The sequence below is a fragment of the Thermobia domestica genome, chromosome 10, assembly GCF_964235325.1.
Source record: "Thermobia domestica chromosome 10, izTheDome1.hap1.1, whole genome shotgun sequence".
Classification (NCBI taxonomy): Eukaryota; Metazoa; Arthropoda; class Insecta; order Zygentoma; family Lepismatidae; genus Thermobia; species Thermobia domestica.
The window spans coordinates 228,667,347-228,688,195 of record NC_137463.1 but is presented as its reverse complement, the minus strand read 5'-3'; the positions used below and the strand labels follow the sequence as shown (position 1 = coordinate 228,688,195).

General features: G+C 36.2%; 1 protein-coding gene across 5 annotated transcripts in view; it reads right to left on the bottom strand.

The window, feature by feature from the left end:
- Nucleotides 1–19,163, bottom strand: part of wts (serine/threonine-protein kinase warts) — a 138,348-nt gene extending 119,185 nt beyond the window's left edge. The window contains exons 1-2 of one of the 5 annotated variants that reach the window (XM_081729181.1): nt 18,570–18,850; nt 12,584–12,650 (exon numbers count right to left, since the gene is read on the bottom strand). The gene's annotated coding sequence lies outside the window, so the exon portion shown is untranslated. Of the gene's footprint in view, nt 1–12,583; nt 12,651–18,277; nt 18,506–18,569; nt 18,851–18,884 lie in introns of those variants that run through there. The other 4 variants (XM_081729183.1, XM_081729178.1, XM_081729182.1 and 1 more) reach the window with 4 other exon arrangements.
- Nucleotides 19,164–20,849: the final 1,686 nt, after the last annotated feature.

Genomic DNA, 20,849 nt, shown 5'->3' with positions numbered 1-20,849 from the left:
CTGTCACAAGTTTGAATGCGAATAACACAGAGAATATTAACACCAAGGCAATTTATTTTGGTCAGGTTTTACGTTGATATTTTGTACACCTGTCGAACGAATTATTTTTCGAAATGTCCCCCCTTGGCCTTGATGCAGGCACGAAATCTGTTCGGCCACTGGTCAATGGCATTACGCACCACGTCCATGGAAAAATTGTTCACTGCTCGGGTCGACAAATGGATGTCATTTATGGCAGACCTTTGCCTGAAGGACTGTCCAAAGTTTGTAGTCCAACGGGTTACGGTTCGGGCTGCTAGAAGGCCAATCAGCGGTAGAAATAAAGTCGGGGACGTTCGGTGCCAGTCACTCCTTGGTTGTTTTCGCTTTGTTGCCTGGAGCGGAATCCTGCTGGAAGGTCCACCTTTCTCCAGGGAACATGGTAGCAGACAGTGGTTTCACTATAGGTGTTAGGACTGTGTCCTGGTACACCTTGGCAGATGTTGTAACACTTTGTTCGCAAAAATGCAGCTGGTTTGTGCCTAAGTAGCTCACTCCCCCCCAAACCATCACTGAGGCAGGATAATGTGCCCTCTGAACCCTTGGAGCTGCCTCAGCAGTTGCAATAGATGACGTGGCATACACATGGTCATTTTGGGCGTTGTAGGCCTGCTCAATTGTGAACACCTTTTCGGCAGTGAGCAGAATCTTTCTGTGCAGATTGTTGGTAACGCCGCAACAGTCTCTTTGATTTAAGGACCCTCTGCGACATTAATGTTTGGGTCAGAAAGTGACCAGTCCGCCTCTTATACGCCCGTAGATGTAGGTCACTCCTGAGCACAAAACACATGGAATTTCTGCTGATGTTCATCTCAGCAGCCATCAGACTTTGTGCTCGAACAGGATTTCTTCGAATTCTTTGCTGCGACTGCTTTCTGGACCTACGGGGTTCGTACGTTTGTAGTCTGCCACTCCTTGTGCGGTCAGCTGCCGTTCCAGTTTCGGTGTATCGCTGTATGGCGCGATACACGAATCTTACTGATTTGTAGGGGTTTCAGGAGATTGAAAATCTCACCTGCTGTCTTCCCGACCTTGTGTAGTGCAATTTCTGCCACACGATTTTCGTAATCGCCCCACTCCATCAGAACTCAGTACAATATCAACGTATGTCATGAACAGTCAAACACACACTACATGCATCTTCCGCTTTATACACAGATGGCTGCCTCTCCGGATGCCTACAGCGCCACTCCAAACTTTGTGACAGTATTTATGATATAACTAGGTAGAAGAATTCAGTTAGTGTATTGTTTAGTAGTAAAGATTCTTCTAATATTGGCTTAAAATTAAGATTTCAATATTGGCGCAAATTTTGCAAGAAAATCTAAGTTTCACAATGTCAGCAATTCCCAATTTCCCACCTTTCAATACAGAAACTGATCAGCTACAATCTTATTTAGACAGGTTTGAACATTTGTGCATTGCATTGCAAATTCCAGAAGAAAGAAAGGTATCAACACTATTTGCAGTGATAGGTGCAGACGCTTATGGACAGCTTTTTAACATATGTTGGCCAGCTTCCCCATCGGACCATTCATACGCAGAAATTAAAGAAGAAATGAAAACTTATTATGCGTCTAAAGTTAACATAATTTCAGAAAGGTACCAGTTTCATACGTTGAAGCAAAAGCCTTATCAATCCATCACTAATTTTGTTCTTGAACTGAAAAAGCAATCAGCTTATTGTGAATACATCTGTTTTCTGGAAGAAAATTTGCGAGACTAGTTTGTATTAGGCGTAGCAAGTGAATCGATTCGACGTAAGTTGTTGAACACAAAAGAGTTAACTTTTCAAAAAGATACGGAAATTGCATTGAATATGGAAAATATTGAACAGCAATTGCAACTATGCAAGCCTAGCACTGCAAGTGGCATCAATACTGTGCAATCTTCAAGGAATCGATTCTCTAAAGTTACTAAAAGACAGGTTCCCAGTTCCAGTTCATTATCATCAAGAAGCTCACCGAAATCACCTGCTCGTTGTGTTTACTGTAAATTACAGCACAAGAAAGGAGCTTGTCCAGCCTGGGGAAAACAGGGTCTGAAATGTGCAAGGATGAATCACTTCGCTTAGCATACCGTTACAATGCCTTCAATTCACCAAAATATAAACAAGCGTTGGTAGGAGCGGGCAGTCACAGGAACAAGCAGGAACACGGGGGGAACAGGAAGAATTGATAAATTTGGCAAATATAATACAATTAGATGCCTTATGGGATGGAGGGCAACAAAATCGTTATCTGCTAAGGATTCAGACGAGAGAATGTATGACTTATTATTTTGTAATCAGGCAAACAAGAAGAAACCCGTGTATAAGCAAAAAATGAGGAAAACTACAAATGAGTCTATAGAGGAAAGTCAACAAACATCTATATCGAATCACACATAAGGAAAGCTGGATAATTTCATAGCCATGGGCATAATTGATGACAAGCCAGATACTTGATCCAAAACATTCAAATGTGTTTGGTCAAATTGGTTTAACACACGAAAGGGAAAACCTGATAGAATGACATCTATCAATCTACGGAACATCAGATAGGAGGGTAATGAAGCGCAGAGGGATACCTCGAAACCCAAACAGCTGCGAGTGCGAGATGAAATTATTCTACGGCTAACTGAAAAGCAAAAGCACGTGCAGGCGCAGATTGACTTTCTCATGGAAAGATGGTATGAAAGAAAGAAAAGAAATAAATCCGAGGAATGGTAGAAAATGAATCTTATTCTTAGATGTTAGCTTGTATGTTCGTTATTGTTGTGGTTCTGATGTTGTAAAGGGAGAAGAAGTGTTGCGATTTAAATGTAGCAGTAAGTGGTTATTAATGTGACACTGACAGTGCTAAGTGAATAGGAGTTAGTATGTGAGTTAGTAGTGAATAGGAGTCAGAAATAAGATGTAGTTTTTGAAGATAGATGAATCTGTTAAGATTACTAAGATTTAGATTAAGAAGATTTAGACTGTGATATTGAGTTTATGTATGGATGGATATTAATGAATGAAGAAGCTAGTCAAGGCACAGAAAGTTATGCAGTTGGATTTTGTTCTTCAATTGCTAAAACGGCCGGTTCACGACAAGCAGCATTGGGGCAGGTCGCCGATAAGTGTTGAAATCGGAACTGCAATGCTTGCCAAATTTTAAGCGTCTTACGCAATAAGTTATCTGCACCAGCATCAGCACCGAAGAACGGTGCAGAACATTTTTAAAGCAAAAAATTCCATGTATGTAAGCTGCAATTTCAAATCATCTAACGGTGGACGGCCACGACCGAATATTCAAATTTAAGGATGTTTCTTCTTTGTCCCAATTCAAGAGAGAGTGATATTGTTTGAAGTGATGAACTTTGTTGTTGGGAAGGTAACAAATAGAATAAATCATCGACTGTATTACATACAGGAACCTGCAGAGCTGTTCAAAAGTGGTAGTATCGTATGATTCATCGGATGTTCACGTTAATGGCCCATTCTTCTCGGTATAACAGAGCTTACCACCACTTGATGTAATCAGCAGTTTGTGCATGATGAAGCATTACCTCATTACGGAAATCCTGTGCAACTGGCAAGACGACCTCTTCCCTAGATTATGAATTGATAAGAAGTGTACTTGCGGAATACACAACATGTGCACCGGGTCTCAACTCGTTGACCTTGTGTGGGAAAATTATGGAAACTACTATAGCGCGTCAAAATCAGAGAAAACAATACCACTACATTGACTGCTCTGATCTTCAATACTGAAGAGAATTTAAAAGGGACGACAGAACGTTTGAAAAAATGTTCTCAGAATAGTAACAGACATGTGGAGAAGTTGTATTAAGGTAATGTGTGTGTGTTAATTATCAGCTCTCCCCTTAATGACTTTACAGCTATCCCACCCTCACCTATTAATGGCTAGCGTGAGCGCTATTGATGCATGTGGTTCCACATTCGATACCCAGTGAGAAGAACAACGCATTACATGGTTCGGGTCCCATTTTCTGTAGGTTCATGTCTCATATAGCCTCCATCTGAAAAGGAACGATAATATTCAACAAGCAAACAAAACAGCTACGCTATAGGCAATTTATCTTTGTGTGTTCATACTGTGTTTATTACCACAGTGGTCATCACTGATCTTGAAAACAAGAAAAGACGGCAAGATTTTCAAGCACTTATAGGTTGTTATGATCATGTTACGCAATTTCATTCCCGCTTTCCTCTATTGTTGAACATTAAGTAAATGAACTGCGATACTACATACCCATGCAATCGAATAACATTGGTCTTAATGCATTACTGTATCATACTTATTTGGTATGCACTCAAATTTTTACATGTAGAAACAATTTTTTCGATCTTTTTCTTTCTTCTGGGAAGTACCCACTGTTATCAACACGAAACAATAAGTACAAAAGCTGAACAGGGGAAAAGCTGTACTTACATATACCACCGAATCGTCCTATAGAAAACGCAATTAAAATTCCATTCACCAACATCCCCGTGTTAGTAGAAGTATGAGTGATGAACGAACTAAACGTGTATGAATTTCTTCCCAGCTGAGGCAGTGATGATGTCAAGGACGAGGTTCCAGCAGTCAAACCCGCCCGTGTCGCAGCAAGTATTCATTATTGTATTTCGTTTAACCGATGAAGCGATTTGAATATCTCTAAATAATAATTTAAATGCCTCATTCTTCAGATTTCCAGTGTTCTAGGATTTAAAAAAAAAAAAATCCTTCTCAGCATCGTAACTAGATGAGACACACGTACAGATTAAAGTGGATCTTACTTCCACGAGAAACGGAACCACATCTCCCAACACTAAAGGCGACAAATAAAGGAAAGAAGGTAATTGTTCATTAATGATTGATTGATTACTGTGTGTTTAATGGAGTACTCATTGCCGTAAGTATTCTGAATCACCAACAGATGACTCTCCGCAAATTTAAAGTTTTCATGTTCACAACTACCATCTACTCTCTTTGCTTTTATCCTCCTCAATACCATCAATTCCGATCTCCGTTTTCATCATTTTTTTATTAAGTCTCGAATACATTTTCCCTTAACGCTAAACTACTTCCTTCTGCATTTAATGATCTCTAACACTGCCTCAATCTCCTTTACTTATTACAACACCTCCTAGGTGCTTTTTGGTTGTCTTGCCTGCTAATTTTCTCTTATCCCCCCCTTTTTTTTTAATCGTTTTTCTGTATTACCGGTATCAATGTTTCTAATCCGTACAGACGAAGCTCCACACGGAATATTTGCTTACTCTTTTTCCTTATTATTTATCCACAAGAACTTCTGGTATATGTGACACACACATCTTTAAACACTAACTTAACGTCATTCAGGGAGTGCTGCAAAAATTGGAACAGTGACAGTTTGATGGTGCTAGATACGGGCTATACGATGGATGAATTAAAAAAGAAACTCCCAGCCAAGTTCTCTCAATTTCTGTCGTCGAGTCGTTAAAGATCAATGCGATGATCGAGCGTTATACGGCATCAATTCTATTGGACAGCTTCAGCCTTTTTTTTTTTTTAAACTGCTAAATGCAGTCGTGGTACTTGTCGACAGTACAGGTCCGAGTCTATCGTTCTCCCGGTGGCAGCAGCTCGTGATGCACGTTGCTTTTCCAATACCACCAAACGTACAATGTAACCTTCCAAGCATCAGTGTAAGCTTTACAACAGACTGCAGAATTTCTTCTGGTTTCGACCACGATCTTTTTCGCACATCGTTGTAGGTTATTCACTTTTCGTTACTCGTGATCAACCGCTTCAGAAAAGGCTCGAGTCTGTTACGTTTCAGTATGGATTCGCACTACAGAGTAAATGCTTTTAAGTCAGATCATGTAGCACTCAAACATCGAGCTTCTTTTTGTAGTCACCTTTCTCCAAATGGTTTAAGATGATGGATGTTTTGCATCAATGGCTATGTCATGGCTACTTATATGCCGGTCTTCCTCGACTTTCATCAGAGTATCACTTTTAGTGAGCTTGGTCGCTCACTGCGAGAAGATTAGTTTACTAAACATCGAAATTTCCAGAACGAAAACGACTGGACCACCTTTTGGTAACATATCTTGTCTATACGTAAACTGCACAAATTTATTCACAGGCCTGTGGAAAGTTCACTCATTTTACGTCTAATTATAATAATTCCAACTGCACATCTACTAGCTTCAATTATCAGCTGTCAAACGTTGTTAGACTTTACTCGCTGCGACTCATATACTTTTGAGATCTGAGACACTAACGCCATCTCCTGTCCAAAAGATTCACTACATTTTACGACTATCTTACGTATACTCGACTATCTTATACGTATATATTCGATGAAACCTAAGTTCTCTTGAGGTGTTGACAGATATAAATGTATTTATCTTCCTGAAAATACTACATACAAAGCTCAAAATACGTGACGATAAATAAGTAGTATATCGAAGCGAAACTGAGCTGATAACTCTTTTGAGATATCTCGACACGAAAACTAATAAGAAGTATGAAACAAATTCATGTTAATAATTTAAAGTATAATAAATAGTATATTTATGGATTGCTCTTTAAGATTATTAGTTACTTACGAGGCCTAATCACTGCGAAATTAAAATACCGCTAATTTTACAGTAATTATGTAATATCTACAAATAGATAAAAGATCATCAAAATGTGGAATAAGAGCGCCCTAGACAATATTATTTTGCATGAGGTATAGTTATCACGAGTTACCTAGTAGCTTTCAGTTTGCAGCCATTTAAAAACGCGAAAACAAATGTCGGTTTTATAAATAGCTGAAAATCGAAAGCAGATAAGTAAGTCGTGATAACGCTATCTCATGTAAAGTAATACTGTCTAGGGCGCTCTTGTTCCACATTTCGATTAACTTTTATCTATTTGAATATATCACATAATTACTGTAAAATTAGCGATATTTTAATTTCGCCGTGATGGAGCCTCTTAACATCCCATGATTATGCACAGAGACTGAGGAATACGGGTAATAAATGAAGAAAATGCAGCAAACAGAACAACTCCGAGAAACCCACACACGGTGTTTGTTCACAACAAATCTTAAATTACTTTACTTTGAGGTTCTACCATGATGGCTTGATTATAAAATTTGACCCTTTTTTTTAAAGTACTTTTTCTTTGTCATAAAAATGCAATTTCATTCTTTTAAAAATCCAAGGAACTTAACCTTTCTCTCCGGGCCATCACCAAACAGAGCAAGAATTTGATAGCATGACCATCTCAGATCACAAAAAAGTGCCCCATGAGAAGGGAAGTTGAAATCCCAAATGAAAATTCTTTCTCTCATATAGGTTTCCCTTTCCCAAAACATGAAAGACAAGTCAAGGGCAAGAAATGCATCAAAAATTTTTCCCCGCGTGAACTAACCGACATACAGAAGTGGTAGAGGAGTCGTTAGAGAGCGGAAAGAGTGAGTTACATATACAAGACAGTAAAATTACGGGGTGTCTGTCAACATGACCAATTTTGGCCAAGTTTCATTTTCCGCACTTCAAAATTCTGTGTCTGCATTATGGTATCAACCTGGCTTTTGGCACAGTAAATCACTTATCAGGAGGTGCTTCACTATGTCAAAAACCACACTCGTATCTTCAACTACATATGCCAAGGTTTCCTCCAAAGTTGTTGTCAACGGCCATTTTTACTCATTTTCCGTGTAGCATGAACACTTGGTTCAATACATTTTTCAGTACAACTTTCTAATGATCCCTAAAAAATTTCTCTACGTCCGTTAGTTCTCGAAGGAACCAAAAAAAAAAAGTTTTGAAGTACTCAACATTTCGTGCTCTTGACCTCATTTTTTTCATTTTTTGGGGGGAGGGAGGGCTATGTGAGTCATTTTCGTTTGGATTTTAACGTCCCTGGGTATATTCGAGATTTTTTTCGTCATGATCTGAGACAGGGTTCCTACAGGCTATGAACAAAAAGATTCCCTGACTTTTCACATTCTCCACAGAAATTCCCTGACTACAAAAAATTTCTATGGAATCGGTCTCCTCATCTCTCTACAGCCTCCTTTCCTCAACGTGGCAATTTTCCTTTGATATGATGATTGACTGATTATTATTATTATACATATTCATTACCTATTCAACATAATTGTTATATATATTCATTACATACTCCATATTAATAACATTTTCCTTATAATGAGGAAAGCAACAAATATCACAATACCGTAATATGCAAGAATGAATAAATGTTTAACACAATCGTGTTCACGATCTTTGCAAAGTTTTCATCAGCACCATTGTTTTCAATACAGTGAAGCTTTTTTTCCTTCTTCACCTCTATAATTTCTGCATCGCTTACACATTATTTTTCCTTATTCTCTTAACGTACACGTTTACTTTCTTCTTCTAACTCGTTGAGCCCTGCATCTAATGTCCTGTTCGCTGCTTTCTTCTGTTCTTGTTCATTCCTCTCTACCTTTCTCTAGTCCAGATATCATTGATAGCTCTCCGTGCATTTGAAACATAACCCAGCATCTTCTTTGAGATCTCAACATTCTGAACTTCACTTGCTTCTAAGGCACTGTCGCGCACCTGACTCTATAACACAACTGTTTTCTCCAGCATGTTCTCTACTATTTACTTATTTATTTATTATTTATTGACAAAACACCTTCGACAGTTGTGTTGCCGTGTAAGGAAGGCATGCAGATCTTTACATTCCACAACTGTTTGAAATACTTCTTGTCTATGAGTGGGTTCCAAGTTTCTGACGGAAATACAAAGTCCTTCTTCACCGCAAGACTGAAAGATTTCCGACAGTTTCTTTACTTCCAGATTACAGAGAAAGGAGTACTCTTTTTTGGAATTTTCAACTACTACACCAAGGAGTTGGGACTGTGAATCATTTGGAGAAGTAGGGAAAAACTTTTCTTTCCAGTCACAGGGGATCTCTAGATAACATCAGGACTCAAAGATAACAAAACTCTTATGGCCTTGTGCCTTAGAGAACTTCTTCATTACAGTTTTCTTATCACTGAGAATAACACACTATGACACTCATGCAGAAATTCAAGTTTCTCCTTCTTAACTGTCAAGGTCTACAAGAGACGGTCTGCTGTGCTTTAAAGAACAAAGACTCACAAGAAAATCTTATGAGTTCGATCTTCACAAGAAAAAGCAATTTCACCACATGTGAACGTTGGTTTCAACTGAGAATCCAAATATGGAAATGTACATTTTTTTTAAAAGAAAATTCCTTACCAGATGAATTTCTATGATTTAAAAGAAAATTCTACAACAATCACGGAAAAAGTATTTTTTTTTTCATTTTTTTCTGAAACAATTCACTGACTTTTCCACGACCAAGGACTCTTTCCTGATTTTCCCTGACTAAAAAAGAAAAAAAAACTGACTTTCCAGGTTGTAGCAACCGCGAGATAGTTATGCTCCTAATCATTTGATGATTTAACATGGAATGACCCCCTCCATTACAATACTCCGGAAAAATAATTACAAAAATAAATAAATAAATAAATAAATAAATAAAAACTATTTTTACAAGTATTAATTACAAATCTGAATCATCGCATAATACACTACATGCGACTCAAGTTTCTAAAGAGAAACAGTGCTTTAGACAGTTTAATAGCACAATTTCCTATGATAATTTTTACCATTGGCTCATGCCCTACTCGACAAAGCATATTACCGTTCTGTGATTATGTATGTAATTCGTAGAAAAGAAAGCCTTCGTCAAGTCTGCAGGCTCATGCATTATATCTGCAGAAGCAACTTTCACATTCATGTCTTGATAAACTAATCTTTAGTAGACTATTTGCTTCAAACAATTATATTTTTTTATGTATTCGACTTCTACAAGATTGAAACAACGAGTTTCGTTTCACATTTATCAAATCATGGTAAACTTCCAACCTATAGAAGTCAAATTTTCTGATTAGAAGTGATAGATTTATTGGTTCCGGTTTTAGTTGACATAGAAGGGAAGAAATGGAGCCTACTCTTGAGACGCTGAAGCAGTATCAAAGAAGAATTTCTTGCTATCGCTTACAGTTTTTGCTCAGTAAAAATTCAATAGTAACATTGGAAGAAAAATATATTTACAAAATTCGGTTTCAAAGATAAGACTGAACCCTCTTCTTAAGACAGTAAATTCATATTTAACAACCTATCGCTATCTATTAGCGCTTTGTTCTATGGAATGAACATTGAAACCGGAATTCGCAATGGATTTTAACCACTTCCGGTTTCAACAGTATGATACTGATGGAAACTGGATCTGTCCTTGAGATAGTAAATTCATATCAAAAAACTGTTTCTCTCATTCTTTTACTGTTTTAGTAGGCCTATATGGTGAACAATATTAAAACCGAAAACCGGATTTGTAACATTTCACGGTTGTTTTAACAGAGGAATAAGGGCCGAGATTTGAATTACTCTCTTACGCTGAATTCATATTTAAAAAAAATCATTTCTTGCTATCAGTTATGGGTTTTACTCAATACCTGTTAACAAAGAGACAATCGGACGGGCATAGCCGTTTTATAAGCCTTCCCAGGCATAGTTAGGAAGTCTAAAACCAAGGTAGAAACTTCTGTGTTAAAAAAGGTCGTCATAACATAAACAAACTTTGGCTAAACTATAACACAGCTTTAGCCTGATTCTACAATCTGGCATTAACCTACAATGTACCCTGGTAATCTAAAAAGGATCATTACATATTTCTAGTATAATTTTGGCAACCAATATTGTTACGTTCAACAGTAAGACAGTAACAAAGAGTTTCGGTTTCGCAAATATGTTTACATTTTATTCAACTTAGACCTTTCTCCACACAAAACATACAACTTCATTTAGGCTAAGAAAACCTTCACACAAGAACTGGGATTTAGTTTAAATTCAGAAACACAAACTTATGACTGTGTGTGTGTATAGGTAGCGCATTATTTTCTTTTTAAATTTTATTTGTACATAACAGGGTGGGAAAAAGTATGATTTTTTAAAATGATTTTTGTTGATTTCTTCATTTAAACCAAACCTTTCTTCTCGTATAATACACGTCGCGTACTGAAGAAAAGCCATTAGGAATTAGTATTAAATGTTAATTATGCCATTTAAGTGAAAGTATTGGGGTTGAAGTTTGAATTAATCCACAATCGTTAATCTATTTCAATCGCAAACAATGTTTCTTAAGCATTAAGGAAAAAATACAGCAACGTTTATCAACATACTTTTCTTTTCACAAAAGTTACTGATATTTTACACGGGCATATTTTTAAAAGATCGGAACTAGCCTACTGCACGAAACATATATAAAATACGTTTCGGAGAGGGTATCGGGTCCCTCTAAATACGCCCTTATTATCTGGGAATAAACAGACGCGCTCACAAAAGAATTTTCGTCTTAAATGTCGATGGTGATTTCCCCGGTGGAATAGTTAATGATTTAAAACCCTATGTTACGAAGAAAGCACCCGTTCAAAACGAGATTTTCCCTAATCATCCTCTGCATGACACTCGTTTTCATACTGTGCTGTACATACATTTGCGTCTCACTGTATTACGATTATTATCTTCCATAATCGAAACAAAACAGAAACTGGATTTTAGTTATTTTTACTTTAAATTAATTTATTTCGGAATTTGACTTAATCAACGATTTTTATTTAAAAAAATCAAATGATTTAAATCAATCCACCCTGGTACATAAGTCGATTTGTATATGCTGATCCAATTTTTCTATGGGTTAAAGACGAAGGCGGAGGCAACGGAAATGAAGTAAACTGAAACATTTAAAGTTCAATTAAACAAGTGTAAAGAGTAACTCATAGTAGGTTTATATATTTATTTATTTATTTATTTTGGTACCATTAACTCGTGAGATAATATGTGTAGTGATCTCTAACACCTTAATAACTTATTGCCGATTTAGGTGTTTTGTGTAGGAGGAAAAGGACCATTGGTTGCCGAAATAATACTACGAATATAATAATCCTTTTAGGATTCCCGGAGTACATCATAAGTGACGGTTAGTTGTAGCTAAACTGATTCATACACTGGGACAGCTACTATTTTCTAATGCAAATGAAATGCATTCAATTCTTGTAATTGATAGCAATGCCTTTTCAATTAATAAACAGAGTATTTACAAAAATTACGTAAATTATGTTCAAACAATGTTCATTTGTATTTATACTGAGAATGATAAACGAGAATTATTAAGAAAATGATTATATCTAGATCCGAATTCGAGTTAGGTGCTAAGGACACATGTAATTCAATTCTACCGTATTTGATTTTTAAGTTACTTCTCTAACAACACACTCTATAGGCCTACTGGAAAAAGAAAGAAAAAACCCCTCTGTATTATAAATAAAATATCGTCACTGAATAACATGTTCAAACTAAATTCAACTACATTCATTGGTTACTTGTTCAACGAGGGAAAATGACGCATGTTTACGATAATGATAAAATAAGTTTTGTCACTTACTGCGTCCAATACTTTAAACAGTTCCTATTGTCCTTGCTATATTCGTCAATAAAGTATGGATAACTTACCTGTAGATCATTTCCCTTCTCAGAATGTCATCTTGCACTCGAATTACTTCTAATAAAAAATGAATTCCTGTGAAGAAATTGACACGTGAGCTCTTTAATTATGAACACAGAAACGGGGTAGACCATTTAACTTGGTACACCCTTTTAACTTTTAAACTAATAAACAAAGAAACACTGAAATTTTGAGCCATCCAAATATCGGCAGGGGGACATTGTTTGACATACTCTGTGATATCACAAGGTAAATACCGTTTCCAACACAACATTAAGTTTTTTTTATTTTTTCAAATGGCACTACGTCACGTTATTACATATTTCAAATCTATATATAAAACGAAAACTTACAATATTATATTTATTATTCAGTGTTGGAAACTAAGACTGCCACAGTACCATGAACTTCGAAAACTAACAAACTTTTAAAGGATTTTATGCCTTGCAAAAGTTACACATCTATAGTACCATAGTGTTGAATACCATGGTCGCCATATGACGTATTTCGAATAAAAAGTTTGAAAAATTGCCTTGGTAAACATTACATCCAATTTCGTAGATGGTGTCCAATAGACATAAAGCTCCTAATGCTCTATACAGCAATTTAATATCTCAAACCATTTGGGATATATGAAAAAAAAAATGTAAAATGTAATACATTACTTAAAATGGTGTATTTGTGGGAATTTTTAAAACAACTTTTGATTACAACAATACCTTTTTGGTATGTATAATTGCAATAACTTCTCGAAATACAGACTTTTAAGCAGTGTTGTAAACTTGAACAGCTTTGACTCTATCTCCAGCACGGTTTGAGGTATCAAATTACTGTAAACTGCATTGTGATCTTCTCATTTATTGAAAATCATCTGTGTAATTAAATGAGATACTTGTCTTGGCAATTTTTCGAAATAAAGGCATTTGAAAAGGTCAAATTTTAATCCCTTGTAACAGTGTTTATATTCATTCACATCATTATCTTTGGATGTGTATCGCCCCGTCTGTCTCATTTGTGTTATTTGAGCTGTAGAGACCACCAAAATTTGGATGTTTGTGACATCTTATTCAGTATCCTTGGTTTGCAACACTGGATAATAAGTGTAACATAATCAGTTTTTGTTTAACATAAGATTTGAAATATGTAATAATCTGACGTAGTCCCATTTGAAAAAAAAAAAAAAACTTTGCATTGTGTTGTCAACACTTAACCTTGTGGTATCACAGAGCATGTGAGCATGTCACGCCATGTTCTCCTGCCGACAGTGCAAAATTTCAGTGTTTTGCACATATACGAACAACTACGACGACGCACAACGCTTCTAAAAACGTACTGTACACTTTCACATGAATTTGCGAATTACACTAGAACAATAAAACCAGTACTGACCAATTGAAGAGGTTTTCATTTCTTAATATTTACAAATTTAAATCTATATGCAAGTGAAACTATTCAAGAACATCGTGCAGTACAATTTTGAAGATTTGCACTACATCGTAGTTTTCTCAAGAAATGGAGCTTACGTATCTAGCGCTTCACAGGAATAAACTTTTCATTGGAAGAGTTAAGGGCAAAGAATTAGTTATTACGAATTTTTGACACCAGTTTTCAACTACTTGCCTGCTCAGACAAGATTATATTCTCAGAAACAAATGATCTGACTGTAAATTACGCAAACACTATTGATAAAGATAGTTTAGGACTACTGAAACGGTTTAGAATATTGGGTGCAGTAAGAGATAATGCAGACGTCATTTCACATTACGATTGTTTGTTATCCATCTCTCACAACACCCTGCTTTATATTCCTTTCCCACCCTCTTCATAATATATCTAAGGGTGTCTCTTTAGTTACTTTTCTACATGTCAATGGAGCTGAATATGCTAAAATCATACGGTTTTATTTAACTTTAACTTAAATAAAAGGTCCATAGGATAAACGAGATGACACGAAACGAAAGTGGACGATGGCGAAATACTGGGAATTATACGAGTAAGTGTGCTCACGTGAATGTTTTGTTCTTGATGTATTCTAATTTAAACTTCATTCAACTTCATTAAGCCTAACCCAGGGGCGTTTCCATAATCCTATAATTAAGCTCTTTTGGAAGCGAGGTAGTATGGTAGGGAACGGCCCACGTGAGGGTTGATCTTACATGATAGTTTGGTAACAATTGCTAGAATGGCGAAGAAAGGGAAAAGCTAATTCGAGAAATTCCACCGGTCCCTGAAATCAACCTACGAACCAACGGTAAATAACCTATTACGGTACTGAGCCAAATTAACTGTCCCTCTAAATATCAGAAAAACAAGCTGTATATCTTCAATTTTATTAATTTTCGAATATTCTGATAAATGAAACAAGTAGAAGAGTGAAGGAGTAATAGTATCTCTACTACATGCTCATAATTACAAACAGCAATAAGAAAATCTCATACACCTTGTGTGCTCAAAAGGAACATGGAACTCCAAACTTACACGTGATTATAAAACTAAACAACATTCCACAAATAGTCAAAAAAGCAACTGATCTGATGCACGAAATGGATTATGTATCCTATAACATCTATCAGCAAATATTGTTAATCTGAAGCTTAAATATCCCCTGAGCACTAAGAGTGTATCAAAGGTGGAAGTACTTTCAAATCCTTCGCAACGTTCACCACCAGCTTGCCGGAATTTCTTGTTAATTAGCGCAATATCAATTAACAATACGATTATTCTGACTGTAAAAAAACATGGAACTTTACATCTTTGAATACACAAGCTGGATATAATACGACAAATTATAAAAAATCTGTTTTCCTGGTCTCAGTTTTGCATTTTTCTATATACATGCATTAATTATTATTTTGTAAGCCCCTAAGCTAAGCTAAACAGTTCCCAACCTTGTTTACCTGTCTTCCTCCCCTCTTCCTATCCATGACAATACGTATTTGTATTTTCATTTTATTTCTGTGTACAGCTTGTGCCCCCCTTGCTCGCTCGTCACCCCCCTCCGGGTTGGGAAACTACTGCACTAGACAGATCCTACAAACTTTGTGATATGCGAACGTATTTAAAATTTACCCTTCTAGTTCCGTAGTAGGCATATTCTGCAAGAAAAGTTACGATAGTTAGTGTCACTACTATGCACTGTGGAATTCATAATTTCATATAGTAAAAGATAAATAAATAGAATACTAATGATACTATCACTTAGGGTTTTTTTTTGGAGGGGGAGGGGTTTGCCCCGTCAATATTCTAGACTAATATAATTTCTACTTCATACTACGTATAATCTTAATAGTTTGTCTTTCATCAACTTGCTTGTGTCATTCAACACAACGATTAATTTTTGTTTATGATCGTCACCGTTTAAAGAGTTGGAAAAGGAAATTACTGCGGTTTCTAATGCTAGTTTTTCGTTTATTCTGAGTACTGATTATTATTACTTCCCTGAGTCTGAAATTCAGTCTTGATGATACCTGACTGTCTCAAAAATGCATTACACTATGTCTATTCATCATGTGTGCTAGTTCCCCCAGTACACTACGAATGTATTGACCCCAGTTAACACATACTTCGATATACAGAAGTGTTTTGTTTTGGTTACACCAAATTGATAACTCTATCAAGTTTTTGTAATGATTCATTGTTTTATGTATTGTGATTAGTTGCTGACATAATGTTGACATATAATGTATTCATTATTGTCTGCGTGATAATACTAGTATGATGTGTTTTGTTATAAGTCACTCGTAAGGGTCTGATATTAACATTTTTTTATGTTTTATTTTCAACGTGTATACGTAGAAATCGCTTATTTAAGCGTTGAAATAGTGGTAATAATTATACTTTTGGAGGACTAATGAAAATGAAAGTACGAAGGATTGTCATGGTCGTGTTACAACTTTGTACACTGCACGACTTGGAATTAATTCCTTGCTCTTTTACACTTTTCTTTCCGCTTTGCTTTTAGTACTGGCGATTTTATTTCAGAAATACGATTCAATTATCACTGCGGCACTAGTCAGGTAACTGTTAAGTTTGGTTAACTTAGGGAATATACCAACTAAGGAACTTTACCCGGCCTATGTTTAGCAGAAGGGGTCCAGCTGTTTTCTCTAAAAAATGTTACAATTTTGGTAATTTCTGTTCACATTCGGTTAGTTTAGGGTAGGGTTGGTTAGTTTAAGTTAGGTTAGGCTAGTTTAAATTACGTTAGGATAGTTTAGTTTATGTTATATTAGTATAGGAGTCCCGCATAATTTTCCAAAAAATGATAGAATTTCGCTTATTTCTACTAATATCACGTTAGTTTACGTTAGTTCAGGTTAGCTTACGTTAGTTTATGTTAGGTTAGGTTAGATTTGGTTACGTTGTTACGTCTAAGTACTTGCATCACTCATTTCTCCTGTAAATTTTGTGTTTTTTACGTGCTGCTGGACCCCTTGTACTAAACATGCCCCCTTTACCCGAACTGCCGTACATTTAGCCCCGAAGAAAACGAAAATTTTATGGGTGGTCAATAATGCAACATATACAGGTTGCACAATTCTGGACTGTCCCTCACGACGATACAATAACAGTGATTTGTTTGCTTGTATTAACTAACACATACAGCGAAAGATGGATCGTATGTAAGGGCACAAAGATGCCTGGTCATCGATATATTTTTTTTAGAAATAGTTCTGGAATTCATTAAATAAAGTTAGATAGGAAACCCAAGTTTGTTTATGTTACTGTAAATAATATTTAAATCGGCCAATTTATTCTTAAGACACCAGTAGAAAAAAAAAAAAAACTCGAGAAGTCGGCAATATACTATTGTACGGTATTCAATGGTACCGTACTGTAACGATAAGTACTTGAGAGTATGATCCCTGCAGTGACACCAGAAGTCCTACCGCTTTTGTCAATTTTCCGAAGGAAAAATAAAAAAGTGTAACACAAAGATAAAATAGATGTAGCTAGTTTAATTTAAATCTACTGAAGTGTAACATTTGTTATCTGTACCGTACTTTAAAAAGCTTATTTCTAGCAAATTTACCAATTTATAACGGATTAGCAGAATTTGTCGACATTTGAAGCTAAATTCTGCATTCATTCACGGCCGCAAACATAAGCGAGTCTCTGAGTATTAGTGAACAACCACCGTACTAACTTTCTTAATTATTACATCCCAGCTCCCTTGTCTTGTTGTTGTTATTGACAATTTTTTATTAGAAATCTTAATTGTCGTACACAACACTGGTACTTCACATGGGAATACATTCTGTATCACGTGATTTTTACTCTGAAGACTTTACAAACAGATTATTCAACTGATGTCATCTGTCAAGCCCCACACAAAAGCGGAACGAAAAGTGTGTCATATTGTAGAAATGTCAACACAAACAGAAATACCTGCATCGACAGCTCATCAATACTACTTCCCTAACTTCGTTTGTAAAGTCCTCTATCAGAATAACAAAAGAAGACTGCCGGAAAATTAATTTTAATCCATGCTATTGAGTTTACTTGTCTTGAATAGAAATGTACAAAGGTGTACCTAACGATCTGTTCCAACACAACATTATTTGTATTCTATAATTTCATGCTGTAGTAGTAAATACTCCCATTCGCTTTGTGGTAACTATAATAAATGCCCTAATTCACTTGTGTACTTGATATCATCGACAAATCCTTGCAAATCTTCACATTAAACACAACACTGATACCTGACATGGAGATGCATCCAGTATCACACAATTTTCACACTCAGACTTTACAAATAAATCATTTGCAAACATAACATTACTCGAATTAACCTTTTCACCATATTCACTGTGATAATATAACGAATAACTAGCAACAGATGGGAAAAACAGCATCTCTCACTGAATACCAAATTGGCAAATCTCACAGTCGCCATCTTGTAGTCCCACATTCCTACACAAGCTCCACCGATTTGCATTCCACAGTAAATCGACATGACCACATTCACATCCATTTGTACTAAAACATACTTACTTCCATTGTTATTAGGGGTTAAGTTCCTTCGAAACCCTTCTTCGCTAGGGGAAATATATAAAACTTAAACATGTTTCACAGTTTCACACACACCACTTTGCTACATTATTCTCGTCGACACGAAAAACGGGATGTAGTCTGTGGAATGCGGCTTAAAGGAGAATCTCGAACTCATCACCACGATTGAGAACTAATTTTTAAAAATACTTCATTTTTAGAGTAAATTGTACATACTAGGAAGACACTTATGATACAATATTAAGTTTCATTTTATTATACATCACCATCTTTTACTATAAAACTCACATAACTTACAAATTTTATAATTAAAAGGGAGTGGTCACCGCATACTTTTCTCAGCAGACCTTGAGCAACCAGGGAACATCGACAGCATGCTGAAGTATTCCTAGGATGTTATGCTACATAGTTCAGAACAAATTTGTTAGAAATAGATTACTCATTAATTAAATGAGATGAGTTAATATTTAAAGGGTTTTTACTCAGAAACGTTAAGTAGCTTCGGTGAGAATTTTAATATTTAATAACTGATATTTCAACGTTATTTCTGTAATAAAGATCAACGTTGGAATTCTTTCAGTAGCACCGCAAGGGGATTTTTGACAGCCAGCGGAAGTTGCGTTCCAACGCAGATAAGACAAAATGTAAACATTAAATTGTCAATTTAATTAAGCATTTCTTGCGAAATCATTGTACTTTCCTTCTGTAATAAGAAGTAAAGAAGATAACCATTGCTAATGGATTTCGAATAAAATAATTCCTGCTGTTGACATTGTAAACTGAAAATTAGATCAGGCACACTCTATTCCATTATCAAAACACGAAGCGTAGCAATGCCAGAAAGAAGACAGGAGTTACGAGGGGCGGGAGCCCCCGCGAGATTTGTCTTTTATATATCACTTATAATTTTAATGGTTTATCAGTTTTAGTATACAAACTGTGTCTCTTTACAAAAAATATTTTTTCTACATTCGCTCCCAAAGCTTGTGTTGGCTCTGAACGATACCATCCAGCAATGATGATTTCAGATTTTCTCTGAAGGGGGAGAATTTCAAGGGTGAAAAGTAATAATAGGAAAATACTGATAAATATAATCCATAGTTCTGGATAATCACAATAACATTTTAAAACACATTTTTTCTGACCAGAACAAAATGAATTATTTAATAACTATACGATTTTTGTTACAGTTTCAAGGACCTAACGTCCTCTTCATCAGACATTGAGAAAAGACAGATGACAGCAAATCTTATATGATATTGTCTTTTCTCAATGTCTGATGAAGAGGACGTTAGGTCCTTGAAACTGTAACAAAAATCGTATAGTTATTAAATAATTCATTTTGTTCTGGTCAGAAAAATGTGTTTTAAAAAGGAAAATACTGAGAATCTACATTGAGCGCAATAGTATATGCCGGTATGCTCCCGTGGGAATTGCATGGTTCCGGGAGAGATTTCTCCACGGGGCACCCCTGAAATCATAACTGCCATTTAGTGTGTGCAAGCATTAGTGTAACTAGGATATTTTGCTAGAGGTAGGCCCGAAGCCAGCCCAAAAATCTAGAGGGGCAGATAGAAGTTAGGTGCCCCGATCCAATCATATTATAGCTCATTTGCAAGCCTATCGCGAAAATTTTATGGATATAGTAAAAATTTAGGGATCCTGGCCCCCCTAGACCCCTATGGATACGGGCCTGCTAGGAAGACATGACACCTTATTTCTGAGAATCGAAAACACTTTACCTGTGATCCAGCGTGTTCTAAAGGAGTCAATGTAGCTAACGGATTAACTCCAATTACTCTTGAATGAAAGCGGATTTTTGGATTCTGCTATTTCGTAAAATGAAATTTTTGAGTTTTACGTCCCACGTTATGCCGGTTAGGCTAAAGGATACGGTGATGATGAGAGATTAATGAAATGGTGGAATGAAGAAAGTGGGAGGAAACGGGAGAACCCGGAGAAAACCCACGCACAAGGTGTTTGTCCATAATAAAGTTCACTTCTCTGTTAGCATCTTCACGAGTAAAGCGACTTTAATGTGGTACTCATATCCCACTCACTCATAAATGCACGTTTTCCTATGATCCCCTCTACTGTCCTCTACCAGAATTTATTCGCTGTTGATTTTGTTGTTTGTGTGGACGCAATCTTTGGTAGCAAGGTAATCTTACTTTGTAGCAGGGATAAAAAAGAGAGGAATGCGGGGCGCAAAGTTGTCCCCCCATTTACAAAAAGTTTATGGCGCTCCTCCACTTCGTAAAA